The sequence below is a fragment of the Lynx canadensis genome, chromosome B4 (assembly GCF_007474595.2).
Source record: "Lynx canadensis isolate LIC74 chromosome B4, mLynCan4.pri.v2, whole genome shotgun sequence".
Classification (NCBI taxonomy): domain Eukaryota; kingdom Metazoa; phylum Chordata; class Mammalia; order Carnivora; family Felidae; genus Lynx; species Lynx canadensis.
Genome location: NC_044309.1, coordinates 26,538,729 through 26,548,742, shown reverse-complemented (window position 1 = coordinate 26,548,742; position 10,014 = coordinate 26,538,729). Strand labels below are relative to the sequence as shown.

The 10,014-nt window shown below is 43.4% G+C and overlaps 1 non-coding gene across 1 annotated transcript; it reads right to left on the bottom strand.

Moving 5' to 3' along the window:
* Nucleotides 1-4,484: 4,484 nt before the first annotated feature.
* LOC115519589 lies at nucleotides 4,485-4,633 on the bottom strand. The gene has a single exon (XR_003970586.1). It is a non-coding gene; the product is annotated as a small nucleolar RNA SNORA62/SNORA6 family (small nucleolar RNA).
* Between the last annotated feature and the right edge of the window lie 5,381 nt (nucleotides 4,634-10,014).

Genomic DNA, 10,014 nt, shown 5'->3' with positions numbered 1-10,014 from the left:
TTGTTTTGATATTTAAAGAGTTTGTCTCAATACTTTGTATTAAAGATCCAATATAAAAAGTAATTGCCTTGTATCATGGGAAGCCAACCATTTAAAGTGTTGTCAACCAGCGTTATTAAATGAATGTGATAATAAAGTTTAAGATGAGTCATGTAAAGCGAAATTACAAACGGGCTCAGATGAAAGAGTCAGCAAGAGCTCCAACCAAGCCTTGTAATGAGGGGATAGAACAGATGACGACATCCTAAAAACCCCATTTCTGTTTGGCTGGATACAGTTTGAAATAATGATAGGTCTATTGAAATGAGCTTAGAGTTCTCCTTTTATTTCAGCTCATGAGCCAAAGACCCTAACGTGCATCGATATTTGCCTCTGTAGATATTGAAAAAGTGAGAAAAAACATTCAAAAGTGGCCCTCGCACCCCCCCATGACACATCTCTCTCCAACACCTGTCAACAGAAGTGATGCTTGCCAGCAACTTTCCTTGTCATCAGGAAGGAGTATTTTGCTAATGAGAACATAATGATACCTGACTCTCTGAAGGAAACACTGACTGTTGGAAGGAATTCTAGAATTGGGGTCAAGAAATCTGGGTCTTAGTCCTGGCTCTGTCATAAGGAGATCTTGGTCAAATCATAAAAACCAGCCTGTGCCTCACTTTCCCCATCTGACAAAGGTAATGAAAGAAAGAAAGAAAGAAAGAAAGAAAGAAAGAAAAGAAAGAGAGAAAGAAAAGAAAGAGAGAAAGAAAGAAAGAAAGAAAAGAAAGAGAGAAAGAAAAGAAAGAAAGAAAGAAAGAAAGAAAAGAAAGAAAGAAGGAAGAAAGAAATGAAAGAAAGAGAGAAAGAAAGTAAAGAAAGAAAGAAATGAAAGAGAGAAAAGAAAGAAAGAAAAAGAAGAGAGAAAAGAACGAAAGAAAGAAAGAAAGAAAGAAGAAAAGAAAGAAAGAAAGAAGAAAGAAAGAAAAGAAAAAGCAACCACTGGCCATCTATCTTATGGATTTACTGTGAGCATGCCTTGAAAAAAGTAGAAGGTGTCCCAGTTGGTGCTTAGTCTCATTATTATTTATAGCTTTCTGGACTTCTTCACCTGGACAGGTTTCCTGGAGCTTCCTCACCTCCCCCCCTAAAAGCAGGCAGTGCCGTAAATTTCATTTCATGTAGATAAAAACAATCTGGCCTGACGTGACTGAACAGGAATTAGACGTTGAGCTGATTTAGGATTCGGTGTTCTCTCCTACTCTGAACCCTGTAATTATAGTGTGCTATAAACCGCAGTGTAACATATTTGCTACGAGCATTCTAGCCAATAACATAGAATTATAGGGCTGAAAGAGCCCTCAGAGATCATCAAGTCCAACCCATTCATTTTACAGATGAAGAAACTGAGGCCCGGGAAGGTTAAAAAGCTTGTCTGCGGTTTGTACACGCATCTAATGGCACTGGATTGGGATCCAGATGCCTGATTTCCTCCTCTTGTGGTCTTTCTGGTTGTAAAGCTGCCTTTGCATAATTCAGTTGAACTGATCTGTTGAGACAAACGCTCATTCAGAGATTCCTATCACAGTCGCTGCCCACTTCTGCTATCTAACACACATCTGTCACTCAAGAGTGGCAGGAATTCCTATTTTCTTACTGGCGTGCATTACGACACTGGAGAAACATTTTCCTGGAGAGGTCTCCCTAGTGGATTGAATTGCTGATGTCTACCCACTGATGTCATCTATTCCTCGGAGGCAGATACAGTGGTGCATTGATAAAGACCACAGGGTTGGGCCCAGCAAATCCTGGATATGAGTCTTGCTTCCAATTCTCTGGAGCTGGGATCTTGGGGGAGCCTTAGTCTCTTGCTGAGCACTTGTCCTCATCTGGAAAATGGCATATTTCCGAAAACACTTTGTAAATTTTCAAGTGTGGGATACATATCGGTGCTTATGGCCTTGAAAGCCCAGCCGAATCCTTGCCTGTGGCAAGGTGTACAAGGGACACTTGTTTAATAATTCTGATCTCACGTTGTGTGACCTGATGGCTCTGGTAGGCATCGCAGAAAACCCACAGACTTCCTTCTCCCCCGTTGGTATCTGCACAAAGGTTTCTTCTCCTTCCTCAACACTTTGAGAGTCTCTCTTTTGCTTCTAGCCACTTGGCTCTTTTTCCATCTCTGATGGGAAAAACAAAACAAAACAAAACAGAAAAACAATCCTGTGCCCTGCGATGTCCTGGCTCCGTATTTTCAGTAATCAAGACTTACGATTTTGTTAAAGGCTAACTTTAGGAGGTCGGTGCTTCCTCCTGAACGGCCGGAGCAATATACTAAGGGAATGGTGCCATATTGAACCGGGCATGACTCTTTGGCTTGTAAGTGACAGACACTTTGTTCAAATCCTCTTAAGCAAAAAAAAGGCGATTTATTGAAATGGTAGCAGGACAGCTCACAGAACCGAAGATAAGACGACATAAGCAGGTGTCTGCAGGGACCTCAGGGATGGGAACTAGGGTGTCTCCCTTCCCAGGCTCCTCTGGCTTCTGTCACTGGGTTGGCCTAATTCTTTCCCACTGCAGGCAAGTTCCCCTCCACGCCACGGGTGCCCACGGCATGTCACTTTACAACCAGAGAGAAACCAACTCTGATTTGAGAAATCCTAGAGAAGCCCTCTAGGTGGCTTGGCTGAGATCTGGTGTTGAGGAACGAATGAGCTCAGGCTCTATGACACAAGGCTGGACATATAACTCAAGTGTAACATTTTAACCCCCAAGCAAAATCATTAGCTCAAAAAACGGACTGTTTTTCTAGAAGTACACAAGGTCTGCTGGGCAGTCGGAAACAATAGATGTCCACCAGCTTTTACGGGCTTGTTTTTCTCCTCTGAGCACAGAACGCTCCCCTAAAACAAAGACACGTAACCAGTCTGATGATCGAAAAGGTAACTCATAAAGGAATAATAGCACGTATTTACAATCAGAAACTTTCTGTATTAGTCTTCTGTTGTATCCATAAGGCCTAGCAATCCAACAGCTGTGCCGTGCAAGCAGATTGGAGTAAGACCCTTTGGAAGAGTTAGAGCGTGTGTATCGTTTCTCTTTCTACCTTGTCTTTCCTTTGCTTACCCACATCCTCCTACACCCAGTGAATCAAACACATGTCTGAAGTTTTAGTCATAGCTCTAAGACGGCTCCTAGACTTATAACCAGAGTCCTTGCAGACAGTTACCCTTTATGCTAACAAAAGAGTTGTCTTTGACTTTCCTTCCAGATCAGAGGCTCTCAAGCTTTAACATGCATTAAGAACTGCCTGGATGATGTGCTCACATAGGGACACGCTAACCCAGTGGCTCCCAAGCTTGTCTGCACCTTAGGAATCACCTGGGACACTGTTCCAGTACCTAGGCCACACCCAAGGCCCGTGAAATCCCAGTCTCTGAGGGTGGCACACAGACGCTGGGAGATTTTTGAGTCTTTCTAGGGGTTTCTCATGTTCTGATTGCACACTAGGTGCCTTGACGAGCTAAAAGTGCCTAGGCCCCACCCTAAATCAATTAAGTTACAATCTGGAAAGGGGCAAGATGAGATTATTGGACATGAACCTGAGCATTCAAAGAACAAAACAAAAATTCCCCAGGCGGTTAGTCTTAGTTCACCCCCCAGAGAGCCTAGTTAAGAAGGTTGGGGGTGGGGCACAGGTAACTGCTTTAGAGCAAGCGTCTCCACCCCAATGACTCGGACTCGGGGATCTGCACTCACTCTGGGAAACGCTTCACTTACACCGTGGCCCTTCAAAGTGTGGTCTAGGAACCAACAGCGCCAGGGCTTTGTTAGAAATCTCTTAGTGTTCTCCAAACCCATGGGGTCTGGCAGAAAGGCAGAAGCCCAGGCCTCATCTCCACCCCCAAATGCTGAATTAGAATCTGCATTTTAGCAACATCTGGGGGATTCGCATGCAGATTAAATTTGTTTTGTTTCAGGAACTGTTCCTTTTCAGGCAACCTTATTTCCTTTTTTTTTTTTTTTTTTTTTTTTTTTTTTGCCTTTGGGGAGGAGCAGCTCTTTAAGATCCCTCCGTGGTTGATCGTGCCCATTCAGTGGCCCCCAGTGGTGGGCGCTGCAGACCAGTCTTCAGTGGCAGGCTGAGGGCTCCCGTCCTCAGTAGGGAACCCGCTGAATAGGCACCGAGGGCACCCACACGCCTTCAGACCCAAGTGCGACTTCAGGCTGAGTAGCAAAGAACTCAGGAGCCAGAGCAGGCCACTCGCCCTGGAATTCTTCGTGGCCGCAGCCTCCCCTGAATCCACCTCATGAAGGCCACTGGGTGAGCTCCCTTCTTGGGATCTTACACAGGATTCATCAAGTTGCTCTGAAAGCAGAAGGGCCCGGTGATGCCTAAGAGGCCCGAGCAGTTAGGAAATATGCAGAAAAACAGAGGAAAACATTGACCATTTTTCAAAACGTTTTCATTTCTCCTTAAAGCTCTGACACACTTGAATTATACTTGTGGCAAGAACTACTCTCAAACCCCACGCGTTGGGCCAGAGACCCTTGTGGTGTTAGCGAATGACTCTCCCATCACGTAGCACACGACCTACGCTTGTGAGTTCATCAACCAGCAGGTTAGATTTAAATATCTCTTGTGTGGAAGTATTTATTAACACCGATGGCACCTTTGAATCATCTGGAGCTTTAAAAAATACTGAAGTCTGGGGCACTTGGGTAGCTCAGTTGGTTAAGTGCCAAACTCTCGATTTCAGCTCAGGTCATGATCTCACCGTTTGCAAGATGGACCCCCACGCTGGGCTTTGTGCTGAGTGTGGAACCTGCTTGGGATTCTCTTTCTCTCTCCCTCTGCCCCTCCCCTATCAGCATGCATGTGTTTTCAATCTCTCTCTCTCTCTCTCTCTCTCTCTCAAAATAAATAAACTTAATAAAAAAGTAAAATAAAAATACTGAAGCCTGGATCCCACCATGACAAGGTTTCATCTAATTGGCTGGAGGTATGGCCAGGTGCACCTGCATTTTTTAAAGCAGCCAAGGTGCAGAACCACTTTTAGGTCTCTGCTCTGATCCAACTGACGATTATTCAGTTCTCCTTTCAGTTAGGCTTAAAGATTTTGGTATCAGGGTTTACAGCATTGCCCCTTTAGGTTGCACTAGAAAATTCTCTATCAGTCGCAATAAGTCTGCATCGTGGTTTGGACTTCTCTAAATCTGAAACGATAAGGCAACCGGAGATGAAAGGGGGAAAAAGAAAGGCTCAACCAACGTTTTGTTGTTGTTGTTCGCCTATCGTTTTTCTTTCATTTCTAACATTTTTTTTTACAGATTATCTCCCCATCTCATTAGATACACAAGTGAAAGTCATCCGCAGTAAAACATAAAAGGCCATAACTACAAAAATGTATGGGGATTTTTTTTAAGGTTTTTTAAAAAAATTTTTTTAATGTTTATTTATTTTTGAGACAGAGAGAGACAGAGCATGAATGGGGGAGGGTCCGAGAGAGAGGGAGACACAGAATCTGAAGCAGGCTCCAGGCTCCGAGCTGTCAGCACAGAGCCCGACGTGGGGCTCGAACTCACGGATCGTGAGATCATGACCTGAGCCAAAGTCGGACGCTTAACCGACTGAGCCACCCAGGCGCCCCATGGGGATTTTTAATAATACGTTCCAAAGTTCACATTCAGTCCCCTGAAAAATAACATAAAGACCTAGTCATGGGACAGACTAATGAGAAACAAGAGTATCTTGTCCCCTCGGTTTGCTCTGTAATGGTGATAAGGTTCCTGAAGAAGCCACCAGAGCTGAGCAAGGGCTGAAGTCTGAAACTACACATCACAGCACAGTGTCCACCCCAAAATAGGTGCTCAATGAATGCCCATTTCTTTTTCTTCAAAACCCTTGAAGGCTTATTTTGTGCCTCCTGAGACAGTCATCCCATTCAATCTGAATCACTCATTGGCGTGCCTTGCTGTGCCCTTCTAGATTTAGATTGTATATTTCTTGTGAAGAGAGAATCTGTCTTATTTAGCAACCCCACCCCTTGTGCCCAGACAAGTGCCTAAAGATCAACCCATGAAGGGAGGGGGTGGGTCATGAGAAGTGAGCTATTCCTTTGGATAACTGTCTTCCCAGGCGAGCTGACACTTTCCTTATGGAGGTACTCAGATGGAATTTTCTTAGTTTACCATCAGCCTCTGCTGAGTCATCCCCCTTAAGCCTCTCTCCACCACCGATTCAGATCTCAGCCAGGGGAACCAGCTGTGTGAACAGCAATGGCCAGACTCCAGACATCTGAATAGGGTTTTCACATTGCCAACGGACTCAGACTCCTGCAGACCTGAGTAAATGACACATCAACCCCCTTCACACCAGGTACGGGAGGTCCAGGCTCCAGGACCACACGCTGGACTCCGAAGAGCTGCTTTATCTTTTCTTCCATTCCAGACTGAAGGAAACACAGGCTATCTTGCAGGACACCAGGAGGAACCACGGACATCTTAACCCTGGCCTCAGGACAGCTGATAGAATGAGCAGCTGAGGGCACAGACGGTGGAGGTGAGGGCAATTTTCCCTCGAAGAAAAGAAAGGACGAAGAGGGAAGTATAGAGAGAAGTGTTGAAATAAATTTCTAGGCCCAAGATGGAGCCACTCCTGTCCGGGTTGCCATATTGGCAACCCATGACTTAGATAACCTCTGTGTCCCCATAAATGCTCCCCTTGACCAGAAACCTAGTATATCCAGTCAGCCAATCCCCAAAAGGACACACCAACTCTGGGCCTTCTTGCCCAGAAGGTTGACTATATGGCTCCCACCAATCAGATATTTTCTACTTTTCTTTCTTGTTCTGTATTCTTTATCCTGTAAAAGTTTCCTGCCTTCTGACCTATTTTGACCTCCAAATAGAAACTGTCCACTTCATGAAGTGTTACAGAAAGTTTGTATCACTTAAGTTGCTTTCTTTAATCATTTTTCTAACAGAACTAACTGCATATATTTGAGATACAAATTCACATTGAAACCACTTTCCTGTTTGTTGAGATCTTCTAGAATATTCCACGTGTTTTGAAAGTCTCATTTTTTTTTCTAAAAGTATCAAGTTTCTATTTAAATTCTTGTTAGTTACCATAGAGTGTAATATTACTTCCAGGAGTAGAATTTAGTGATTCATCACTTACATATAACACTCAGTGCTCATCAAAACAAGTGCCTTCCTTAATGCCCATCACCTATTCAGCCCATCCCTGCCACTTGCCTCCCTCCATCAGCCCTCAGTTTGTTCTCTATACCTAAGAGTCTTTCTGATGGTTTGCATCCATCTTTTTTTTTCCCTGTGTTCATCTGTTTTGTTTCTTAAATTCCACACATCAGTGAAATCATATGGTATTTGTCTTTCTCTGACTTATTTCACTTAGCATAATACACTCTAGCTCTATCCACGTGGTTGCAAATGACAAGATCTCATTCTTTTTTATGGCTGAGTAATATGCCGTCATATATATACATGTGTGTGTATGAATATATATGAATATATCTATGAATATGTTTATGAATATAATTATATTTATGAATATATGTATGAATATATATGTATACGTATACATCATGTATATGTATATACATATATATATGCACACACATATATGTATATATATATAATACATCATGAGGGTGACATTCATACCATGTCCCCTAACAAGAAAGCGTTACCTCTGCTCCAAAGGCTTCAGTTAAACAGATCATCCAGTTCAACCACGTCCACACTCTTGGTCCATTAGACAGTGCAGTTTATCTACTGGGTCATTCCTTGGTATGACCAAAGGAAACTAAAGAAAGGGGAAAAAAGACAATCATGGATTCTTTAGATCAAAAGGAAGCTAAGGCAACTATTTACAATTTCTCTCTCTGACTCTCTTGCAGACAACTGATCTCCCCTGGGTAATGCAATTATGTTCAGGCTTCCACTGGACCTTGTATACCACCTTTTTCTTAGAGTTTCAGGGCAGGCATAAGAGGGCAAGAGGTAAGATTTTTGCTTTTCAACTTTGGTTAAGAGAAGGCAGAAGCGTATGTATATTTAAAACAAAGAAAAAGTCATTAAAGGCAGGATCAACTCAAAGCCCAAAATGCTGGCTACTCTTGGCGGAAGACGCTGGCTGGGAGAGAGGAGAGCACACAGAGAGACGTAGGTCACAGGTACCTCTCAGGCTTGAGATACGGGCAGTGGCTTCACAGCCGTTCGCCGTGTTCCTAAAAGCAATAACAAAAACGAGCAGTAACCAAAACCACCTTCTCTCCCGTTCCACTTTTGCCTCGCATGCAGTCGGGGGGGGGGGGGGGGAATCTACTCTGCAAGCTATTTGGTTCCATACTTCCTCACTGGTCCTCTTCTGTGAGTCTGAGTTGACAAGTGGACACAAGGGCCGGTTGGAGCCCTCCTTCCCCATCCAGGCCCGAATGTGTGCTGGTCCTGAGGCGGGGCTCCTGTGCTGTGGAGGCTCGCCAGACAGTGGAGAGATAGTAAAATATGGCTTTTCCACCAACTCCTCTTTACCCGTGAGTCATGCTGCTGGTGAGAAGCGGTGCTCCTCTTTCTGATGTGTATCTCCCTCGGAAACGCTTGGACAGGTGGATCCAGGCGTTCGTGGGGCTAGTTGTCATATCAGAAAACACTGCAGAAGCTTTCCCGACTAACTTGTTTGATCCACACCATACACACACCCAGGGTCCCCATTCCCGCCGTAAAACAAACAGAACCGTGGCCTTGGCTCGCAGAGCTGGGGGGTGAATCCTGGCCTCCCCTCTTCCCAACTGTTGAGTTGTTTGCTTATTCTGTTGGCTAATACCATTTATAACATTTGTATTAGTGTCATTGTGCGGTTTAATTTCGGATTCAGTAAACTAATGAAGAATAAATAGCAACAGAGGGTTTCTTTTCTAAAAGTAAGTTGAGTGTTTTGGAAAGCTACATTCAAGCGCGTTGCTATGACAAACATTGTTGTCAAAGCAGGTGAGAAATAGACAACTAAAAAAAATGGTCGGGTAGAAAGCCGCGGAAATCCACAAGAAGTCCGCACTCTGGTTGTTTGCAAGTGTCTTCAGTTTTGCTCGAGTTTAAAGAAAACAAAAGTGGAGATGAAGCATGCTGGTTTACAGAAGTCACTTTGGCAAGAGAAAGCATAAAGAACCCAGAGGAGTGGACCCATATTGGAACTAAGGCCTCAGTCCTGCATCGCGTCAAAAGCTTGATGAATGAGCCGATGGATTTGCAGATTTTAAGTCAAAATGGCTTTAAGGTATGTATGTAGCATTTTCAATGCTTTCCTGTCTCATAATATTATCATTTTTATTAACTGACCTTCCGACTGTATTGACAGGGAAGATTCCTGCCGGGACTTAATAATAATGATGAATACCTGGGAAGGTGGAAACAACAACAAAATGCCACATTTCCATCACTGTCTCCTTCACCCTTTATTTATTACGGGTTTTAAACTAGAACTTAGAAAAGAGAAGATAGCACTTTGCCTCAATCAAGTCACACATGATACTCCTCAGACTTCCAATAAAGTTTTTAGAGTAACCTTTACTTAACTCTACAAGCTCTAAATTCACGATGCCATGACTGTATCTCACAGACAGGCGAAGAATGCAAATCAAGTTGAGTTCCTGTGATGGGTCCAAACCCCACCCCAGTCTGCGTTCCAGAGGCAACTGCTATCATCCATTTGTAAGTGTCCTTTTCCATACATTTACATGTATATGTCTATAAAAACGTAGAGTCATGTCTATAGAAAATGTACAGGAAGGCTTTATGTTTTCTGCTTTATTTTACAGAAAAGATTTCCTTTTTTAACTTTTTCTTCCCGGCTTTTTCAAGGAATAATTTACAAACGTAATTGCATATAAAGTGTACAACGTGATCATTTGATATACATATATTGTGGAATGGTTACCAACAGCAAGGTAATTAACACATCCATCATGGCACATAGTTAACTTTTTTTTTCAGCCAATTGCAAGTGTC